We start from the raw sequence: 23,988 nt of genomic DNA on the forward strand, positions 1-23,988 counted from the left end.
TCTGTCAATGGACACCTAGGCTGCTTCCATGTTCTACCTATTGTAAATAGTGCTGAAATGAACAATGGGATACATGTGTCTTTTTCAATTTTGGTTTCCTCAGGGTAGATGCCTAGGAGTGGGATTGCTGGGTTATACAGTTAGTTTTCTAGCTATTTTAATATTAGGTAAATTAGATGTCAGAACAAAGGATATTAACCAGAGAAAAAGAGTGACTACTGATAAGATAAATGGATACTTTATTAGGAAGACAGAAAATTGTAAATGCCAAAACATATGATGCAAAAATTGGCATAACTAATGGTAAAATTAGACAAATCAAATAATCATCACTGAAAGTTTTAACGTCCACTATCATAATTGATAGGGTTCCCTGATAGCTCAGTAGTGAAGAATCTGCAGTGCAGGAGACTAAGGAGACGCATGTTGAATCTCTAGTTTGGGAAGATTCCCTGGAGGAGGAAATGGCAATCCACTCCAGTATTCTTGCCTGGAAAATCCCATGGACAGAGGAGCCTGGCAGGCTATATTCCAAAGTGTCACAGAGTCAGACATGACTGAGCATACACACAAGAAGAAACATAATTGATAGAACAAGGAGATTAAAATCACTAAAGATAAAGATTTTGAATAAAATGATAAACCAAGTTAACTTAATTAAGATTTGTGTGATGTGTGTCAAGCAGCCATGTCCAACTCTTTGTGACCCTATGGACTGTTGCCCACCAGACTTCTCTGTCCGTGGGATTCTCCAGGTAGTAATACTAGAGTTTGTTGCCATTTCCTTTTCCAGGAGATCTTCCCAACCCAGGGATTAAACCCATGTCTCTCATGTCTCCAGCACTGCCAGGTGGGTTCTTTACCACTAGTGCCACCTGGAAAGCCAAGATTTATGTGATATTACCCCCCAAAATCTATAATGTGCACAATATTTTTAAGTGTACATGGGATATTTGTTAACACAGATGTTATCCTAGGACAAAAATAAATTTTCAACAAATTTTGAAAAATTTGAAATTTACAGAGTATATTCTGTGACTGTAATGGAATTAAATTAGAAATCCATAGCAATAAGATACTAAGAAACTTCCAAATACTTAGAAACCAAGCAGCACACTTCTAAATAACATATAGTTCACAAAGAAAACTCAAAATATTTCAACTGAATATTAGTAAAAAAAAAAAGAAGGACATGTTCACATGCATGTAAAGTAGGCCAAAGTCATTAATTTTATGAATTTAAATGCTATATTATAAGAACAGAGACCTGAAATCAATAACATAAACACAATGGAAATTTTAAAAAGAAAAAAAAATATAAACAAGCAGACATGAATGCATATTCTTTGATTTTGTTTACATTAAGTTTAAAACTTTAGCAAAAGTTGAAACTATTTTTGCTTATAGGTGTTGAGAAGGAGGTAAAAGGGCATGAAGGTATTTCTAGGAATAAGGAAAATGATCTAGTATCTTTATTATTTGTGAACTGACTCTTTGAAGTCTGAGCATTTAACTGTGAATTTTACAAAACAAAAAAAAAATGCAAGTAAGAAAGATAAAAATAAATTGTGAACTTCAAAATAAATTTAATTATAAAATTCTTCCAACTTACACACAGTATTTTCACCTAAGTTTAAGAAGCAGCGTCTATAATCAAGTGGTCTCAGTTGGCCTTTAATTTAAAGCTTCCAGTCTTCAGCTAATTTCAGTCATTGGTGGTGAAAAAGGAAGAACATTTTTCTTACAGTTATTGATGCAACTAAGGTCTAAATCTCAAAAAGTATTTTCCTAGTAATTTCCCCAATTGTTAACTAAGCATGAAATAGTTTCATTTTGGCACCTGTTTGTTAATTGATTTTAAATAGTTCAGTATCATAACAGCTCACCACTGGCTCAAATAATGGCATAACTGATTTGCAGGAAATGGTTATGTAGTTTTGCCTGTTTGAACACTGGACAATGTCAGCTGAAAACAACTGTTTGATTTTTAACCCACATGATGCTAAACAGTTCTTTAGCACAATAATTTAAAGAGCAATTTCCATTGTTTATTGGAACTCATTCAGAATTTAATAATATTATAATATAAACTAAACAGTGATGCTTATATACGTACTGTTTAGGGCATGTACATACTAGGTGTTTTTAAAAGCATAATAAACATTTTGATCTGGGAGATAAACGTTAAGGTGACTGACTTTGGAACATAAATTTATTCTGTCAAAATACTTTAATTAACAGAAATTCTTGTTATTTTAATCATTTTTACTTATTAATATCTGTTATATATTTTTTCTTCCTGGTGTGAGTTAACTACAACATTTACATACTGAATAAATAAACAAAGTCTTGAAGTTTTGTTGTTCGATGAAACAACATCAATAAAAATAACAAAAGGAATGTCGCCTGAATGGCAATAGTCTTTTTGGTTGAAATGTTTCTGCAGTAATCATGTAAAAAAAAATATAAAACAAAATTAAGTTCAACTACAGCCAAGGACTTAGATAGCCCTTCTCTTTGTCTAGTTAAGATCACAGTGTTTTTCATAATATATTATTTCCTTCTCACACAGTAGCAATAACTATCTCTGGATATTTGAAAGTGTACAGTATGTGTTTACACCTTAGAGTGTTTTTCATTTTCCAAGTAAAGTAGTTGTCTTGGGCTTGACCTTGCAGCCTTTACTCTAAAAGTCTCCTCCATACTCCCCCGTGCCATTCCCCGACCCGCTCCAAAGCCCTTAATGACTTTAATAAGAGTGATGGAATCAGGCTCCACAAGGTGTGTTTGCATCATTGTGCTGAGCTCAAGAAGATGTTAGTTATGAAGCTGAATGAGGTGTGTGTGTGAAGCCAACAGCCTGAGAGTAGGTCCTCTCCGCATCAAAAGATGTGTTTATTTTATTTTTATTTGGAGGATAATTACTTTACAATATTGTGATGGTTTCTGTCATACATCAACATGAATCAGCCATAAAAAAGAAAAAAAAAACTAGTATTTAAATTTTTTTAAAGTTGCACTTTAAGACTATTTTGACCCATAAACCTAACATTCAAATATGTGTAGGCAGTGTAAGCACATACTGAATACCTAGTAAGCAAGCTTTATTGACTATGCCAAAGACTTTGACTGTGTGGATCACAATAAACTGTGGAAAATTCTGAAAGAGATGGGAATAAAATACCAAACTATCTGACCCACCTCTTGAGAAACCTGCATACAAGTCAGGAAGAAACAGTTAGAACAGGATATGGAACAAGTGACTGGTTCCAAACAGGAAAAAGAGTATGTCAAGGCTGTATATTGTCACCCTGCTTAATTAACTTATATGTAGAGTACATCATGAGAAATGCTGGGCTGGGTGAAGCACAAGCTGGAATCAAGATTGCCGGGAGAAACATCAATAACTTCAGATATGCAGATGACACGACCCTTATGACAGAAAGTGAAGAGGAACAAAAAAGCCTCTTGATGAAAGTGAAAGAGGTGAGTGAAAAAGTTGGCTTAAAGCTCAACATTCAGAAAACTAAGATCATGGCATCCAGTCCCATCACTTCATGGCAAATAGATAGGGAAACAGTGGCTGACTTTAGTTTTCTGGGCTCCAAAATCACTGCAGATGGTGATTGCAGCCATGAAATTAAAAGATGCTTACTCCTTGGAAGAAAAGTTATGACCAACCTAGATAGCATATTCAAAAGCAGAGACATTACTTTGCCAACAAAGGTCTGTCTAGTCAAAGCTATGGTTTTTCCAGTGGTCATGTATGGATGTGAGAGTTGGCCTGTGAAGAAAGCTGAGCGCCGAAGAACTGATGCTTTTGAACTGTGGTGTTGGAGAAGACTCTTGAGAGTCCCTTGGACTGCAAGGAGATCCAACCAGTCCATCCTAAAGGAGATCCATCCTGGTTTTTCATTGGAAGGACTTACGCTGAAGTTGAAACTCCAGTACTTTGGCCACCTCATGCAGAGTTGACTGATTGAAAAAGACTAAGATGCTGGGAGGGATTGGGGGCAGGAGGAGAAGGGGACGACAGAGGATGAGATGGCTGGATGGCATCACCGACTCAATGGACGTGAGTTTGGCTAAACTCCAGGAGTTGGTGATTGATGGGGAGGCCTTGCATGCTGCAGTTCATGGGGTCTCAAAGAGTTGGACACGACTGAGTGACTGAACTGAACTGAACTGAAGGAAAAATAAAATCTAAGATTCAAGAAGATAGTCTCTACCTTACTTCTGCCTTTCAAATTTTGAGCAAGTATATATAATTTTTAAAAACAAATTCACATTTGAGAAACTTAGCTTCAAAGGGGTCCATTTTCACTGGAAAGTGTAACTTCAGTCTCAGTCTTTTGGGGACAGAAAAGTACTCTGGAATAAGAGTAGCCTAAAGATGGATCATGGAGTTGCCAAGAGTTGGACACGACTGAGCGACTGAACTGAACTGAAAGATGGAGCAAGCCTTCAATGTTACACAAGTTTAAGAGAGAATATTTTACTAGTTTGGGATGTAAAGAAAAGAGTGAAGTCAGGGTTGACTTCCAATCATGTGGATGAACAGAAGTCATTTCCTGAGGTGAGGATGAAGAAAAGAAGGTAATTTAAGAGTTCTGTCTTTGTCACCGAAGTTTGAAACATGAGTGATTAGATAGTTAAATAACTCTGGAAATAAGGACAATAGGAAGAAACATATTTTGCTGTTCCCTTCTGTTTTAGAGGGTCAAGAATCTGCCTGCAATACAGGAGACCCAAGTTCAATCTCTGTGTCCGGAAGAGTCCTTGGAGAAAGAAATGGCAACTCACTCCAGTAGTCTTGCCTGGAGAAATCTCACAGACAGAGGAGCTTGTGGGGCTACAGTCCATGGGGTCTCAAAGAGTCAAACAAGACTAAGTGACAGACATATGCATACGAATGATTAATATATGCATATGAATGGCATTTAATGTTATGCTAGGGTGAAGTTATCTTGAAAGGAAATGTGAGAAAAGAGAAGAAAACTGAAGGCAAAACCCTGTAGTACTCCATTGCTGCTGCTGCTAAGTCACTTCAGTTATGTCCGACTCTGTGCGACCCCAGAGGTGGCAGCCCACCAGGCTCCCCCCTCCCTGGGATTCTCCAGGCAAGAACACTGGAGTGGGTTGCCATTTCCTTCTCCAATGCATGAAAGTGAAAAATGAAAGGGAAGTCACTCAGTTGTGTCCTCAATTCTTAGCGACCCCATGGACCACAGTGAGAGCAGCAAAAGAACTGGATTAAGTAATGGCAACTGAGTAGGTACAGTCAGTGGAGAAAGGCAAACCCAAAAGAATGCAGCATCCAAGTCAAGTGAAGAAATTGTTTTAAGAAGGAAGGCATGGTCCACCATGGAAAATGTTAATGAGTCAAGGAATGTGTGGGGCCTTCCCTGATAGCTCAGTTGGTAAAGAATCTACCTGCAATGTGGGAGTTCCATTCCTGGGTCAAGAAGATCCCCTGGAGCAGGGATAGGCTACCCACTCCAGTGTTCTTGGGCTTCCCTGGTGGCTCAGCTGGTAAAGAATCTGCCTGCAATGCAGGAGACCTGGGTTTGATCCCAGGGTTGGGAAGATCCCCTGGAGAAGGGAAAGGCTACCCACTCCAGTATTCTGGCCTGGAGAATTCCATGGACAGTCTATGCAGTTGCAAATAGTCAGACACAACTGAGTGACTTTCACTTTCAAGGAATGTGAGAACTAGGAAGCAGAAGGACCTCCATTCCAGCCATGAATTTACCTAGTGGGAAAGAGAATGGTTAACTCTGATTCAGTCAGAATACAGGAGTTTTACCAAAGTCAGACTGAATTTTAATCAGAGTGTGATAAAAAAAGGTTTCAAACCATTAAGGGGTAGAAAAAAGTGATTGACCGAACAGAGATGAAAAATAGTGATTGGAAAAAAGAAATGCCAAGAATATCACTGAACTCCTTAGTTGATATCAATAAATCTATTTCAAAAGAATTGGAATTTATGATAATAAAGTATTGCATGTATTCTTTGAAAATTGTGATTATGTTAATTCAGCCATTCATTAAATATTTATTGTAAACTTATTAAGTATCAGGCTTTGGGGAACCTAAAAATTACATACAAAGATTACTAGACAGAAACCATTGGTGTTTTTTTCCAGTTTTATTGAGATATAATTAGCATACAGCACTGTTTAAGTTGTACACCACAATGATTTGACTTACATACAGCATGAAATGATTATCACAAGATTAGTAAACATCCATCATTTCGTGTGTGTGTGTGTTAGTCACTTAGTTGTGTCTGACTCTTTGCGATTCCATGGATGATAGCCCACCAGGCTCCTCTGTCCATGGAATTCTCCAAGCAAGAATCCTGGAGTGGGTTACCATTCCCTTCCCCAGCCATCATCTCATATATACAAGATTAAAGAAATAGAAAAAATATTTTTCCTTGTGATGAAGACTCTTAGGATTTACTCTCTTAACAATTTCCATATGTAGCATATAACAGCATTAATTATATTTACCATGTTGCACATTACAACTTAAGTACTTATCATATAACTGGAAGTTATATTTTTCCATCCAGCTCACTCACTGCCTATGGTAACAACAAATCTGATCTCTTTGTATGAGTTGTTTTGATATATGATTAACCTATAACTCTAGGTTAGTTCATGTTATGCAACATAGTTATTTTATATTTCTAAACATTTCAAAATGATCATCAGGATAAGTATAATTACAATATGTCACCACAAAAGACATTGTGTCATTATTGACTATTTTCTCTACACTGTGCATTTCATACCCATGACTCATTCATTTTGCAACTTAATGTTTGTACCTCTTAATCTCTCTTACCTATTTCTTTCCCTCCCTTACCCCTCTTCCCTTCTGACATCCATCCAATTGTTCTCTGTGTCTGTAAGACTTTTTGCTGTTATATCTGTCTATTTGCTTTGCTTTTAGGAAATATAAGCAAAATCATATGGAATTTACCTTTATCTGACATATTTTACTTAGTATAATATCCTCTAGATCCACCAATGTTGCCACAGTGGAAAGATTTCATTCTTTTTTATGGCTGAGTAATATTCCATTGTGTATATGTACCGCATCTTCATCTGCTCACCTGCTGATGGACACTTAGGCTGCTTCCATATCTTAGCTACTGTAAATATGGTGCAAGGAACATAGAGGTGCATAATTATTTTCTAATTAAGTTTTCAGTGCAATATAGTCCCATTGGTTTACTTTTCTTTTGTTTCCTTTGCTTGAGGAGGCAAATCCAAAAGAATAATATTACTTAGACAAATGTTAAAGAACCCACTGCCTATGTTTTCTTCTAAAAGTTGTATGGTTTCCAGTCTTATATTTGTCTTTAATCCATTTTTAACTTATTTTTGTGCATATGAGAGAGTAGTGCAGTTTGATTCTTTTGCATATAGCTGTTCAGTTTTCCCAAAACAATTAAATGAAGAGGTGCTCTACCCCTCTGTATATTATTAGATCCTTTGCCAGAGAGTAATTGCCAGTGTAAGTGTGGGTTCATTTCTGAGTTTTCTATTCTGTTCAATTGGTCTACATGTTTCTTTTTGTGCCAGCATCATATATTTTTATTTATGTAGCTATGTAGTATCTTTGGAAGTCAGGAAATGTGGTATGTCCAGCTTTCCTCTTTCTCAATATTGAGAAATGAACCCACATGGCTACAATCACCATCTGCAGTGATTTTGGAGCCCAAAAAATTAAAGTCTGACACTGTTTCAAGTTTCCCCATCTATTTGCCATGAAGTGATGAGACCAGATGACATGATCTCAGTTTTCTTAGAATTCTCCAGTTTATTGTGATCCACACAGTCAAAGGCTTTGGCATAATCAATGAAGCAGAAATAGATGTTTTTCTGGAACTCTCTTGCTTTTTCCATGATCCAGTGGATGTTGGAAATTTGATGTCTGGTTCCTCTTCCTTTTCTAAAACCAGCTTGAATATCTGGAAGTTCACCGTCCACGTATTGCTGAAGCCTGGTTTGGAGAATTTTGAGCATTATTTTGCTAGCATGTGAGATGAGTACAATTGTGCGGTAGTTTGAGCATTCTTTGGCATTGCCTTTCTTTGGGATTGGAATGAAAACTGACCTTTTCCAGTCCTGTAGCCACTGCTGAGTTTTCCAAATTTGCTAGCATATTGAATGCAGCACTTTCACAGCATCATCTTTCAGGATTTGAAATAGCTCAACGGGAATTCCATCACCTCCACTAGCTTTGTTCATAGTGATGCTTCCTAAGGCCCACTTAACTGCACATTCCAGGATGTCTGGCTCTAGATTAGTGATCACACCATCGTGATTATCTTGGTCATGAAGACCTTTTTTGTACAGTTCTGTTTATTCTTGCCACCCCTTCTTAATATCTTCTGCTTCTGTTAGGTCCATACCATTTCTGGTATGAACCATTTCTGGTTCATACCTTTATCGAGCCCATCTTTACATGAAATGTTCCTTTGTTGTCTCTAATTTTCTTGAAGAGGTCTTTAGTCTTTCCCATTCTGTTGTTTTCCTCTATATCTTTGCATTGATTGCTGAGGAAGGCTTTCTTATCTCCCCTTGCTATTCTTTGGAACTCTGCATTCAGATGCTTATATCTTTCCTTTTCTCCTTTGCTTTTCACTTCTCTTCTTTTCACAGCTATTTGTAAGGCCTCCCCAGACAGCCATTTTGCTTTTTTTGCATTTCTTTTCCATGGGGATGGTCTTGATCCCTGTCTCCTGTACAATGTCACGAACCTCTGTCCATAGTTCATCAGACACTCTATCAGATCTAGTCCCTTAAATCTATTTCTCACTTCCACTGTATAATCATAAGGGATTTGATTTAGGTCATACCTGAATGGCCTAGTGGTTTTCCTACTTTCTTCAATTTAAGTCTGAATTTGGCAATAAGGAGTTCATGATCTGACCCACAGTCAGCTCCCGGTCTTGTTTTTGCTGACTGTATAGAGCTTCTCCATCTTTGGCTGGAAAGAATATAATCATTCTGATTTCAGTGTTGACCATCTGGTGATGTCCGTGTGTAGAGTCTTTTCTTGTGTTGTTGGAAGAGGGTGTTGGCTATGACCAGTGCGTTCCCTTGGCAAAACTCTATTAGCCTTTGCCCTGCTTCATTCCTTCAGCACCAATAATCAGAGGCTAGACAAAATGACGGAGAAGGCAATGGCACCCCACTCCAGCACTCTTGCCTGGAAAATCCCATAGACAGAAGAGTATGGTGGGCCGCAGTCCATGGGGTTGCTAAGAGTCGGACATGACTGAGCGACTTCACTTTCACTTTTCACTTTCATGCATTGGAGAAGGAAATGGCAACCCACTCCAGTGTTCTTGCCTGGAGAATCCCAGGGACGGGGGAGCCTCATGGGCTGCCGTCTATGGGGTCGCACAGAGTCGGACACGACTGAAGCGACTTAGCAGCAGTAGCAGCAGCAGCAGACAAAATGAACCTCAAATATGTATTATAACACTAAGATTTGTATGATCTCAAGGATATAATACTAATAAATTCAGATAATATATTTGAATAATAAGTTGCTGCTTTAGAAAAGTACATAGATTCTCAGCAATACAGTTTGTGGCTTCTCCAGTGGCTCAGATTGTAAAGAATCTGTCTGCAATGCAGAAGACACAGGTTTAATCCATGGATCAGGACGATCCCTTGGAAAAAACAATGACTACCCAGTCCAGCATTATTGCCTGGGAAATTCCATGAACAGAGGAGCCTGGCAGGCTACACAGTCCACGAGGTCGCAAAGGGTCAGACACGACTGAGTGACTAACACTTTCATTTTCACCTTTTTTCAGAGCTGAGAGAAAATATTGAAGGTAGAAGTTGAATGGACAGTTTTTATTCTGATGACACAGCATAAGAGTGTCTTTTTAAAGTTTTCTATTTAAACTAAAAATTATGTTTTTCATTTTATATCTCAAAATCCAGGGAACTTTGAACCAAAAGAACTAACATAATACTTGATACAGTCACAACAAGCTACATGGGTGACTGCACAATCACAGGTACTTGAATGTACACCATCAGTTGTAGAGTTACCAAAAATAATAATAGGTTCATAACACAGCATACTTGATAGGACAACTACAAATTTCATTTAACCTGCACATTTCATGATATTTATTATTTTCTAGTTACTTTGATGGAAATGTATAAGAATTAAGTTTTATCTGTTTTAAATGTCTTTTTTTATTCATAAAACCAGAAATATTTATAGTTTCAGATAATTTTTTATTAAATTTAGGTTTTTACAAATCTGTGGTTCTCAAATACTTTTTATATGTGTTCATCTACTCATGTATTCAGCAAGTAATAACAGTGTACCAATTATGTGTCAGATATCACACTAGGTGCTATGGATAAGATGGTAGACAGGTACAGTCTTATACTAAATTAAATGGTTGTTGTTCAATTGCTCAGTCGTGTCCAACTCTTTGTAACCCCACGGACTGCAGTACGCCATGCTTCCCTGTCCTTTATCATCTCCCAGAGCTTGCTCAAACTCATTTCCATTGAGTTAGTGATGCCATCGATCCATCTCATCCTCTGTCCTCCCCTTCTCCTTCTGCCTTCAATCTTTCCCAGCATCAGGGTCTTTTCCAATGAGTCAGTTCTCTGCATCAGTTCAGTTCAGTCTAGTCACTCAGTCATGTCTGACTCTTTGTGACTCCATGAACTGCAGCACGCCAGGCCTCCCTGTCCATCACCAACTCCCAGAATCCACCTAAACCCATGTCCATTGAGTAGGTGATGCCATCCAACCATCTCATCCTATGTCGTTCCCTTCTCCTCTTGCCCTCCTCCTGAATATCTTGATTAAATAAATTAAATTAAATGAGTCTTATATATTAAAATCTATATTTCATGTGGAGTGGAATTTTTAAGATATAGAATTTTTCTAAAATTACCTAGTGTTTAGAGAAGGAAATGGCAACTCACTCCAGTATTCTTGCCTGGAGATTTTCTTGGACAGAGGAGACTGGTGTGCCATAGTCCGTAGCATCTCAAAGAGTCAGACACATCTGAAATGACTTAGCATGCATGTTTTTGGGCTCCAAAATCACTGCAGATGGTGACTCCAGCCATGAAATTAAAAGACGCTTACTCCTTGGAAGGAAAGTTATGACCAACCTACATAGCATATTCAAAAGCAGAGACATTACTTTGCCAACAAAGGTCCATCTAGTCAAGGCTATGGTTTTTCCAGTGGTCATGTATGGATGTGAGAGTTGGCCTGTGAAGAAAGCTGAGCGCCGAAGAACTGATGCTTTTGAACTATGGTGTTGGAGAAGACTCTTGAGAGTCCCTTGGACTGCAAGGAGATCCAACCAGTCCATTCTAAAGAAGGTCAGCCCTGGGAGTTCTTTGGAAGGAATGATGCTAAAGCTGAAACTCCAGTACTTTGGCCACCTCATGCAAAGAGTCGACTCATTGGAAAAGACCCTGATGCTGGGAGGGATTGGGGGCAGCAGGAAAAGGGGACAACAGAGGATGAGATGGCTGGATGGCATCACCGACTCAATGGACGTGAGTTTGAGTGAACTTCAGGAGTTGGTGATGGACAGGGAGGCCTGGTGTGCTGCAATTCACGGGGTTGCAAAGAGTCGGACACGACTGAGCGACTGAACTGAACTGAACTGAATGCACTTAATATTTTGTTTAATAAAAGTCAATGATTGTAAAATTGGGTGAGGAAAAGAAGACGTATGAGTTGATGAGAGATTATAAAAAGTGGTAGGATAAATCACTTGTAGGACCAAACCAGATCAAAGAATGAAAGTAATAGGTTGTGCTCAGAGAATGGACTCTTTGAAAGTCAGACTCTCTTGGTGATAGAAGAGGAGATTCTTTACCAGAGTTATATAGGAACAGGGTCTCTCTTCTCTGATATTTGAGAGTCAAGACCTTTTATTTGCTAATGTCATCTGACATATACTAGGGCTCCCACAATCCATCAGGCCTGTTTTTACTCATCTTTAATAATAAACAAGGTTCAAATTCTTTTTCTCAGGATAGCCTCAGATACCATTAAATCCCATTAAATAAGAGGATATAAATGAATATTTCTATAGAAATGTTGCATGTATTTATTTCTTTGTGCCTGACTGTTGTATAGCCAAGAAACCCATAACTGTTGGAATCTAATCCACATTGATATTAAGTGGCAATGTGCCTACCATGTAATATGTGTTCAGTAAATATTTATTGACTTTTGGCTGTTGACTAGCTGATGATGTAATCACATGAAACCAGAAACAGCATAAATCCTTTCACTTTTATGAGTGGAACTAATCTTTTCCTTCAGGAGAAACAGGGAGGGATAGAAGAAGAAGAAGAATGATGTGCTGTTAGTGACATTCCATTATCAAAGCTGGAATGGGGTGAGGGTGTCAGTGGGTGGAGGTTAAACCTCTGCAGCTAGCTGCCTGTCTTTTTTGTTGGGACCACAGGAAGTTGCAGAGAATATGAAAAAGGTAGCAATCTCTTTTCAGGGTGATTTCAAAACATTTTGAGGATAGCACCAAGATCTAAAATGTGTGTGTGTTCTGTTGCTCAGTCATTTCTGGCTCTTCATGACACCAGTGACTGTAGGCAGCCAGGCTCTACTGTCACCATGGGATTCTCCAGGCAAGAATACAGGAGAGGGTTGTCATTTCCTCCTCCAGGGGACCTTCCCAACCCAGGGATTGAACCTGAGTCTCCTGCATCTTCTGCACAGACAGGCAGATTCTTTATCACTAAGCCTCCTGGGAATTAATTATGGCATTTGAAGAACTGTCACCAAAACATCTAATCATTTTAATATCTTTTTGTACTTCACCATTTCTTTTTGCTCTTCTTCAAAATTCTCCTAATTAATGGGAATACTCGGGTCATTAGCTGGTGGTACAATTTTCTTTAGTCTGGTGATATAAGAGATGGTAGCAAGGAAACTACATTTTTAAGAATAAAAAAAGGAAAAAGAAACTTTTGTATTTATAGCTGGGGCTAAAGCAAATTTTCTGAAGTAAATAGGGTTTTTATTATCTTAATGATTTGTATAAGTTAAATATATCTATATTGTCACTTATCAGACATGAATATTAAGCACATACTGTTCTTCAGTGGTAGAAGGGAAATTCAGTATTAGGTCTATTGTTCAGCATGGGATTTTTTCCTACCAAAACTGTACAGTGAGTTTTAAGGAACAACATGAGCAGCTCTCATCCACATGCTGCTACTTGGAATGCTATACTAAGGAAGTAAGTAAAAACGAATCAATTAAATCTAGAAATTCTTAAGTGCATCCACCAAGTTTCTTATTTAAAACCAGATTTCAAATTTTTGGAATCTAAGAATAACACTGAGAAAGCAAATTCAATAATATTATTATAAACTTTATGAAAATACAAAACATGTGTTAACCTAAAATAAAACCCACATTCCTCAACTGACTAGGAGTAATTCTGTGGGAGCACAGACTCAGAGTTTTTTCTTTAAAAAATTCATATATTTCTAATATTCTAGAAGTATGGGTAACTAATTCAAAAGTGCATTATTACAAAGATCTTTACATGATATGTATTATAAGCTCTCTTAGAAAGTAAAGGGAAATGAACAATTATAGGAAATTCAGTAGCATATGAAGAAAAACAACATTTTATAGAAAGATCTAAAATATTTTATCCTTTGCTCAGCTTCTGATCCTCCACATAAAAATGAGGCCACTAGATCTAATTGTCACCAAGAGATATAGGAGAAGCCAAGAGTAGTGATTGCAGTAAATCTGGGCATGGGATTCAAGGAACCTATATGCCATCTTTTGTCAGTTGTATAGATTCCAAACTAATCTCTTCAAAAAGCTATTTATGTACCTATCATTCTCCCTGATCAGACGGTACACTCCTCTAGAGAAAGGATGTTTTGATCATCCTTTTACATCCACCTCTGAACCTAGCACTACATCTAGTTCTGAATAGGTCTTCAATAAACGTTGCAGGGATTGGGTTTAATCAATATTGTCAAATAAAAAGTAAAAATCTAAAGTGCTACTGAATGCAAAGAGAGCCCAATCATTAATAAGTCTCAAGTGATCTCCAACTAAATGGAAGAGAGTAATTCATAATTGAGACTGAAGTAAAAAATTAAGCTGGAAACAATCATGGATTATTATTAGCAAAATGATTGGAAAGTTAAAAACAGAAAATTTTGGACAAATTTACTCCAACTTGGAGGCTAATGAAAATGGTTAGTGGTGAAATGAAGGATGAGGGGACAATCTGAACTTCTTTAGATCATTAATTGCTGTTGTATGGAAAGGGGATAAGACAACCAAAAACCTAGGAAAGACAATAAATTTCTTTCTTTGTATTAAAAGATATTACCCATCAGAAAGGTCAGAATATTACAGTAAACAAATAGGAAATGTAATTAAATTTTGTACAAAGACAGGATGTCATATCTAAGGATGCACAGATGAGAGAATAATTTTCAAACATTCAGTGATTTAGGATTCCAACTTTTCCTCTCCCACTTAACATTTAAACACATCTTTAAAAGATCAGCTAGGAAAGACTACAATGAACTTTAAAGTTAAAACAGTTTCTTACTGTTTTGAACTCCCCTGTTTTTCTCTAAACTCTAGGCATATGCTTCTAGCTCAGAACATTGGACTATTTCTATGTTGCTCAGAGTTGAAATTTTTCAATTTATTTACAAATATTTAAATAGTGTTTTGCTATACTCTAAGCATTCTATATGTTTTAGGAAATTTTCTTATTTAATTCTCATAATGTTATAATAGAGATATAATTAATAGTGTTTCTCTTTACCAAAGAGGGACCCTGAAATGTTTAGAAGATCAGTAACTTGGCCACAGCCATGCATTAGTTAGTGGTGGCTCCGGGTTCCCATGCTCAGCTCCCTGATTTTTGCTCTTTCCCTTGTACTCTCATCATCTAGTGTAATCCATGTCACTCAGTTGAAGGCAGAATGAATTGATCTAAATATAATTATCCTCCAATTAAAAATAAAACAAAAGATGGCAGAAAATTGTCATAAAGCTAGATAAGATATCATCTATAAAAGTCAAGCACTGTGCTGTATACAAAGCAGTTGCTAAATAAATAGTTATTCCTCATTGGTCACTAGTTTTATTGCTTCTTTTTTCTAAAATCTGCCTTCAGTTCCTCCTTTCTATTTTCTCTGCCTTTTTCTTATTCTGAAACCATAATACCTGATTGAAGAGCCTGAGCTTCAGGGCCTTTCTTAATTACCTATCGCTGCTATAACAAATCAGCACAAACTTGGTGACTTATATGAACACAAATTTATTTTGTGTTCAAAATCAAGATATAACCCTTAAATCAAGGTTTTCATAGAGCTATATTCCTTCCAGAGACATTGGAAGACAATCTGTTTACATACCTTTCACAATTTCTAGAAACCACCTGCATTCCTTGGATCATAGCCCCTTCCTTCATCTTCAACTCACATCATTCCAACTATTTCTATCATCATATCTCACTTTCCTGATTCCAGTATTACTATCTGTCTCTTTTTTCTATAAATACTTTGTGATTACATTGAGTCCACCTAGATAATCCAAGATGATTTCCCCATGTCAAGGTCTTTAATTTAGTCATCCCTTCAAAGTCCTTTTTATCATGTAAAGTATCATATTCACTGGTTCAGGGGATCAGGAAGTGGATATCTCTGGAGACCATTACTCTGTTTACCAGAGGGCACACTGCCTCAGTTTCAATCCTGGTTCTGCTGTTTATTAGCTGTTTTTTCTTAAGGCAAATTACTTAAACTTCCCAAGTCTAAATCTTCTTATGTGTGAAGTGATGCTCAAAATAGAAACTTGTAGGACTTTTGTGAGGATAAGATTAGGTTGTACTGTGTATATAGAGCACTGTAACAACTGTCACGGAGTAAGTACTCAATACATATCAGCTATTGTCATCTGTGTTAATTTCATGTGATAGATGCAAACACATGTTAATGAATCACAGAAATAAGTGCATAAATTTAAAATGCTCACATATTAACTTACAATTAGAAGTACAACCTTGAGATTAACGATATTCTTATTTAGATAAACCGAAAAAGAAGCCATGTTACACTCAGAAGTTGATTGGATAGACATAAAATCGAAAAAGCAGAGATAAACAAGACAAGTCCACTTGCCATAGTTTCTTTCAGTTAAAGCTTTACTATTCAAAATGTGCTAGCATAACCTGGCAGTTTTTTAATATACAGAATTTCAAGTCTCATTCTAGACCTTCAAAGAGGAGTCTGAATTTTTCTGATTTTCAAATGATTTGTATGTACATTAAAGTTTGATCACACTAACTATGATAGTGCCTCAGACCCTAAAAGTGCTTTGCCCAGGTAGGGCCACTTGTCTCTAGTAGTGTCCTCTGTCTCTGCTTTCATAATAGGAATTCACCACAATCATTATCCCTTAAAGCATTCTGTCTTTACATATGTCAATACTTTCTAAAGGAAATGCTGTTATACACTTTCCCTTTGAAGTGACTTGGCACAAGTCTGTGCTGATTATTATATTCTTAAGTTCTTCAGCTCTAAACTGGCTAAGAAAGGAGAAGACTTACCTTCTGAAAGCCAAGCAATAATGATTATAAACATACCTCCAGAAATCCAACACCCACTGCATTTCTTAATAGTGCTAATGAATTCTGTTACTAGGCTAATATTTCAAAACTTAGGTCTACAAGAAAACTCAGATAATAAAATTAATTAATTACATTAATCCATCATAGCTAAAATTAAAAGACACTCCTTGGAAGAAAAGCTATGACAAACCTAGACAGGGTATTAAAAAGCAAAGACATCACTTGGCCGACAAAGGTTCGTATAGCCAAAGCTTACTCATGCATGGACTTGAGAGTTGGACAGTAAAAAAGGCTGAGCACCGAAAAATTGATGCTTTCAAAATGTTGCACTGGAGAAGACTCTTGAGAGTCCCTTGGACTACAAGGAGATAAAATCATTCAATCCTAAAGGAAATCAGTCCTGAATATTCATTGGTAGGACTGATGCTGAAGCTGAAGCTCCAATAGTTTGACCCCCTGATGCGAAGAGCAGACTCATTGGAAAAGACGCTGATGCTGAGAAATATTGAAGACAAGAGGAGAAGGGGACAACAGAGAATGAGATGGATGGATGGCGTTACCAATTCAATAGACACTGTTTGAGCAAACTCTGGGAGACAGTGAAGGACAGGGAAGCCTGGTGTGCTGCAGTCCATGGGGTTGTAAAGAGTCGGACACAACTGAGCAACTGAACACAACAAATCATAACTAAATATTACATTTTCAATGGGAAGTAAAGAAAAAAAACAGTATGGAAAATATTTTCTCATACTGAACAATATTACTGAAGTATGCTTTTGAAATGAGAGCAAATATCAATGTATAAATTAAATTTCTCTAAAGAAATGTGCCCATTGACACCAAAAGGTAAGTATGGTGCAATTTATGTTTGTCTTCAAAGTGGACTGAGTCACAGGAGTCCACAATAACAAAGTGGATTGAGTCTTTGTATCCTTAGAGATACAAAGACACTGATAATAATTTAGTGAATTACATTTGAATATTTTTCAATAAATGCTTAGCGAACACCTGTTACAGTATAAGGCTCTGTGCTGCTCACACTTTTGTCATCTAAAAGAAACTTCAGTTCTCTAAAAGGAACTTCACCAGATAAACCTGTTGAAAAACAAAAGTAAGTTTATTCTTACATTATAAGTGAGGACACTACTCTGACAGAGATTTCCTTGCCTCAGAGAAGAAAGAAGGCAAAGTTAGGATATTTATGAGATTTTGGAGTCAGTTTATGGAAGCTCTTTCAATGTGGGGGTGATGGGAGAAGGGGTGACTAGCACTGAAAAATAATTATGATGCAATAGTGTGTATTGGTGAACACTGCGAAGGGAGGGTCTTGAGGTGAGGGTGTACAAAGAGAAGAGACTAGAAGACTAAATAGTCATATAATGCTATGTATTGAAAAGTCTTGATGGCTTGATGTTCATTTAAATGATTTTTCCTGGAAGCTTCTAAATGAACAATAAAGTTACTTTCAACTTATCTTCCCGGTCAAGAGTTTCCTGGAATAGTAAACGTATGTTGGTTGATGAAGACAATGGAATAATAAAGTGATATTGGTGAAGACAGCCTAATGGTGGAGTAGAGTTATGTTAATGTAGAGAATAAGCTGTGTGCTGTAGGTGCTTTCAGCTTTCATTCAAGTGACTCAAAGTTAAATAGGATATAATCACTATTCTAAAAGAACATAGAATACAAAAGTTTTTATTGAATACTAAAACAGATTTGTTCTGATTGTAGAATGTTTAATTCTTGATAAAAATAGAGAAAAATATAAACAAGAAGATGAAAATCACCAAATCCCACCAACATAACAGAGCATTTGACATTCAACATGTTTATGTGTTGTGTTCATTTGCATTTAGTTTATATGTATAGTGGCAGCTCAGATGGTAAAGAATTTGCCTGCAATGCAGGAGACCTGGATTCGATCCCTAGGATGGGAAGTTCCCCTGGAAAAGGAAATAGCAACTTACTCCAGCACTCTTGCCTGGGGAATTCCAGAACAGAGGAGCCTGGTCGGTGAAAGTCCATGGGATCGCAAAGAGTTGGACATGACTGAGCAGCTAATACACACATAATAAAATATATGTATTTTGTAACCAAAAGTTGAATTCCTATCATCAATAAACTTCATAGCCAGCTTTATTTTTCACTTAATAAAAAAGTCCATGAACTTTTCTAATGTAGTTAAATGTTTTTTGAAAACTTGAATTTTTAACGTCTATGTGCGTTTGTATATATTTTAACCTAATTAAGTTAGTGTCTCATTCCGAAGCATCTTTGCTTGTTCAGGGGCAATGAAAATACTTAGTTGATATAACTATTTCAAAACATTTGGGCCAGTACTTCTTAGCAGCATCTGTCAATAAAGACAGAGAAGAATGGATGTAAACTTTCATTCATTTGTTGAGCTTAGATCAAAACTGCTAGAATGTAGTCATAACATTCCTTTAAAGCCTCATCTTTACCCTTTAAAATAATTTTATGATGTTTCCCATAATATGTCAATGTTATTTTTAAAAAAATACTAAATAATTTTCTCCCAAAGTTTTGAGTAGAGTTGATTCTCTAAGGAGTTGCCAGAGCTTTTAGTATTCATACAATATTAAAATAATTATTCATAAGATTGTCCTGGATTCTGATGAAAAACAAGTCAGTGAGGAATGGAGCCAACTTTAAATATTATGCTTTATTACGGCATTTCAAATAGGAGATTTGGGAAAGGGGGAAAAGGGAAACAAAACATTTGAATTAGTTGAGTCCAGTTATTTAGCACCAGTAGCAAGAAAGGTTAATTGACAAGTCCAGCTGAACGGCACTGAAAGGAAGTAGAAAGACAGTCCATATCAAAAATTAAAAAAATAAAAATAAATAAAAAGAGAAAGAAGCAACAAGCATTGCATCAGGAAACAGAGATCATAGTAGAAGTGCCCCTTTCGTTGTCACTATCGCTCCATATAAGCAAAATGCAAATATCAAATAAAAGCAATATTGAAGAAATCTCCTACTCTAAAAAGGAAGCACTAATCTTTAAAAGAGAAGTTTTTGTTACCTTTGGAAACGTTAAGGTCTTAGACTGGTAAATATCTCAAGAGACAAGTGAAGAAACTTTAGAGTGGAATTTTGCAGATAGTAAATATGATGAAAGTGAGAATAGGGACACATCCCTTTTCCTAAAACAATTACAGACATTTAAAGAGGTCAGGAACAGGAGAAAATTAATACAAAGAGTAACACAAAACTTAGATGACTTTAAGATCCTGATGAAATTAGAGAAGTACCTCAGACAGAAACAGAAGGGTGAAATTGCCAAAGTCATAAATTTTACTTTTTCAACAATACTGATTGGAGCTGTTTTCACTGGAGTCAGATTCTACACTTAATTCAGGACTTTAGCAAGTAGGAATACAAGAGTTTAGGAAGACCTCTACAGCTTATTTACTACTCGTTGCCAAGTTTGTACCCTTAAAGTACATCAGTTTTATATTCTCCCTCCTCCATCCTCTGCTAAACATTGTTTCACTCTATGTTTTTATAAGTTTGACTTTCTTATGTCTCATGTAAGTGACATCTTGTGTTTGTGTGTGTGAGCGTATGCATGTGTGTGTGAGTCACTCAGTTATGTCCAACTCTGCAACCCCATGGACTTTAGCCCAACAGGCTCCTCTTTCCATGGAATTCTCCAGGTAGGAATACTGGAGGGGGTTGCCATTTCCTTATCTGGGGGATCTCCTCAACCCAAGGATTGAACCTGGGTCTCCTACATTACAGGCAGATTCTTTACCACCTGAGCTACCTGGGAAGCAAGTGACATCATACAGTACTTGTTTTACTTTGTCTGACTTATCTCAGCAGAATGTGCTCAAGGTCCATCCATTTGTTGAAAATGGCAGAGTTTCTTTCCTGACTTTCCAGCTTTTCTGATGGCTGAGTAATATTCCATTGTGTATACATACCATGTCCTTTCTTATCCATTCATCTATTAATGGCCCCTTGGGTTGTTTCTATGTCTCGGCTATTGCAAATAGTGCTGCAGTGAACATATGAGTGAGTGCATAAAAAGGTATAGAGACACATGAATAGACTCCTAACACATTATGAATGGAAATCAAAAGAAATTAAAATAGGAGAAAGAGAGACAATTTGTAATGTTCTCAGTAATTTTGTTTTGTTTTTGACAATTATTTTTATTTTAAAAAATGTTTAATTGGAGGATAATTGCTTTACAGTGTTGTGTGCTGGTTTCTGCCTTCAGTTCAGTTCAGTCGCTCAGTCGTGTCCGACTCTTTGCGACCCCATGAATCGCAGCACGCCAGGCCTCCCTGTCCATCACCAACTCCCGGAGATCACTCAGACTCACGTCCATCGAGTCCAAGATGCCATCCAGCCATCTCATCCTGGGTCATCCCCTTCTCCTCCTGCCCCCAATCTCTCCCAGCATCAGAGTTTTTTCCAATGAGTCAACTCTTTGCATGAGGTGGCCAAAGTATTGGAGTTTCAGCTTTAGCATCATTCCTTCCAAAGAAATCCCAGGGTTGATCTCCTTCACAATGGACTGGTTGGATCTCCTTGTAGTCCAAGGGACTCTCAAGAGTCTTCTCCAACACCATAGTTCAAAAGCATCAATTCTTTGGCGCTCAGCCTTCTTCACAGTCCAACTCTCACATCCATACATGACTACTGGAAAAACCATAGCCTTGACTGGACGGACCTTAGTCGGCAAAGTAATGTCTCTGCTTTTGAATATGCTATCTAGGTTGCTCATAACTTTTCTTCAATGACACAAATAAAAATTTGGAACACTTCAGGAGTTTCCATGTCATCCTTGCACAGGGGCCATGCTAATCTTCTCTGCATTATTCCAATTTTAGTATATATGCTGCCAAAGCAGCCATGTTTTATTTTATTGACAGGAGCAGATTAGAATATAGGAAAGAAATCAATTGCACTGTAGTTGATTCCTCTTGAAGGAATAGAATCCTTTTGGAATAGGAACCAATGGCTACATCTCATCTCCAAGGGATATCTCTCCCACCTGTATTTAAATTCAGTAATAAGCACTTGAAAACTGGTATGGATTAACCAGAATCCTGAAGAAACAGAAACTACCTTTCAACATTCAGGTATTTTTCCTACTTTCTTTACTTTTTCCTATAGGCTAAAACTTTGCATAACCAAGGAAAACTATTGCCTCTTCTGCTGTGGGCTTAAATTAGGATGCCAAGAGCAAATAATATATTGAATCCTAGGGAGTGGTTTATTTTATCTGCTACTGCTAAGTCTCTTCAGTAGTGTCTGACTCTGTGAGACCCCATAGACAGCAGCCTACCAGGCTCCCCAGTCCCTAGGTTTCTCCAGGCAAGAACCCTGGAGTGGGTTGCCATTTCCTTCTCCATTATCTTATCTAAGATAACTCAATTATCATTAAACTGTAGGTCCTTAGAATAAAGAGATAATTGAACATTGGTCAAAAAAAAAAAAAAAAAGGAGAGAGAGAAGAAATAGGAAGTTAGGGAAATGTACTCCTATACACAATTCAACTATTTCCAAGAAATTTAGTATTTTTTTTTGCCTCTCTTTAAAATAATTATCTTTCCTCAGATGTATTATACTGTAGTCTAAGTAAAAAACAGATATTCAAAAATAGTTTTAAGAAGAAAAATAGTAAAATAAAACTCAATATAAAAATTTTAAAGCAGCTTATTTATTATGTGATAATAATGATAATACCTCACCATATAGTAGAGAAATTAATAAATATAAATACTCAAGGACACAACAAATATAAAAAGAAGTATGATGAGTATTTATTCTGTTGAAAGAGAGATTTCTAAAAACAGGTATAATGCCAGAAATACAGAATACGTTATTGCTTCTTGAGCACTGTCAGCTACACACTGGCCCTTCCCATGGGTGCTTGCAATCTACCTCTTCAAGGATTAAATCATGTCCTGCTGCAGTGCTGTCTCCATCACCCCCTGAAGGAGTTCAGGATGGAGAGCAGAAATGATGCACTTTGTGGTCCTGGAAAATTGATAGGGCAGGTCTTTAGATAGGGCAGGTCTTTCCCATCACTTCATGGGAAATAGATGGGGAAACAGTGGAAACAGTGGCAGACTTTATTTTTTTGGGCTCCAAAATCACTGCAGATGGTGACTGCAGCCAGGAAATTAAAAGACACTTACTCCTTGGAAGAAAAGTTATGACCAACCTAGATAATATATTCAAAAGCAGAGACATTACTTTGCCAACTAAGGTCCGTCTAGTCAAGGCTATGGGTTTTCCTGTGGTCATGTATGGATGTGAGAGTTGGACTGTGAAGAAGGCTGAGCACCAAAGAATTGATGCTTTTGAACTGTAGTGTTGGAGAAGACTCTTGAGAGTCCCTTGGACTGCAAGGAGATCCAACCTGTCCATTCTGAAGGAGATCAACCCTGGGATTTCTTTGGAAGGAATGATGCTAAAGCTGAAGCTCCAGTACTTTGGCCACCTCATGTGAAGAGTTGACTCATTGGAAAAGACTCTGATGCTGGGAGGGATTGGGGGCAGGAGCAGAAGGGGACGACAGAGGATGAGATGGCTGGACGGCATCACGGACTCGATGGACGTGAGTCTGAGTGAACTCCGGCAGTTGGTGATGGACAGGGAGGCCTGGCGTGCTGCGATTCATGGGGTCGCAAAGAGTCGGACACGACTGAGCAACTGAACTGAACTGAACTGAACTGAGGTCTTTAGATAGTTAGATATTCTCAGGAACTGATTTTATGAGCCCAATTCTTGTCTCTCCTCATATCTAGAAAAACACCAAAATCCTTCATGGTGATCACTGTTTCTTGTGATTAGCAGAATCTTCAAGAGACTAACACAACTTAATACAGAGTTGTTGAATAAATTTTGGTACTTCAATATTTTGGCACTTTATGCAATTTTCATTGTGCTAACATGGAGAGATCTCCAAAATGTAGTGTTATCTTAAAAAAGCCAGAAGTAGAAAAATATCTGTACCGATTTATGTGTATAAACTATATAGTATACACCCATGAAGATATATTGAACTATCGAATGTCTAGAGAAGTGATCTTAACAATAATGACTATAGCTAGTTTTAGGGAGAGTAGTAGGGTCTTTTTTTCTTCTTTTTTTGTGCTCAGTCATGTCTGACTCTTTGTGACCCGCTGGACTGTAGCCCACCAGTCTCCTCTGTCTATGGGATTTTCTGGGCAAGAATGCTAGAATGGGTTGCCATTTCCTACTCCAGGGGATCTTCCTGACCCAGGGATTGAACCCTTGTCTCTTGCATCTCCTGCATTGGCAGGTGGATTCTC

General features: G+C 37.3%; 1 long non-coding RNA gene and 1 other non-coding gene across 2 annotated transcripts; both read right to left on the minus strand.

Moving 5' to 3' along the window:
• Nucleotides 1-3,457: 3,457 nt before the first annotated feature.
• LOC120878909 lies at nt 3,458-16,917 on the minus strand. The gene is made up of 3 exons (XR_005724658.1): nt 16,834-16,917; nt 15,779-15,781; nt 3,458-3,467 (listed from the first exon to the last, which is right to left on the minus strand). It is a non-coding gene; the product is annotated as an uncharacterized LOC120878909 (long non-coding RNA).
• A 4,534-nt stretch (nt 16,918-21,451) lies between these two features.
• Nucleotides 21,452-21,554, minus strand: LOC120879148. The gene has a single exon (XR_005724716.1). It is a non-coding gene; the product is annotated as a U6 spliceosomal RNA (small nuclear RNA).
• Between the last annotated feature and the right edge of the window lie 2,434 nt (nt 21,555-23,988).

This window comes from Oryx dammah, unplaced genomic scaffold, assembly GCF_014754425.2.
Source record: "Oryx dammah isolate SB20612 unplaced genomic scaffold, SCBI_Odam_1.1 HiC_scaffold_19, whole genome shotgun sequence".
Lineage (NCBI taxonomy): Eukaryota > Metazoa > Chordata > Mammalia > Artiodactyla > Bovidae > Oryx > Oryx dammah.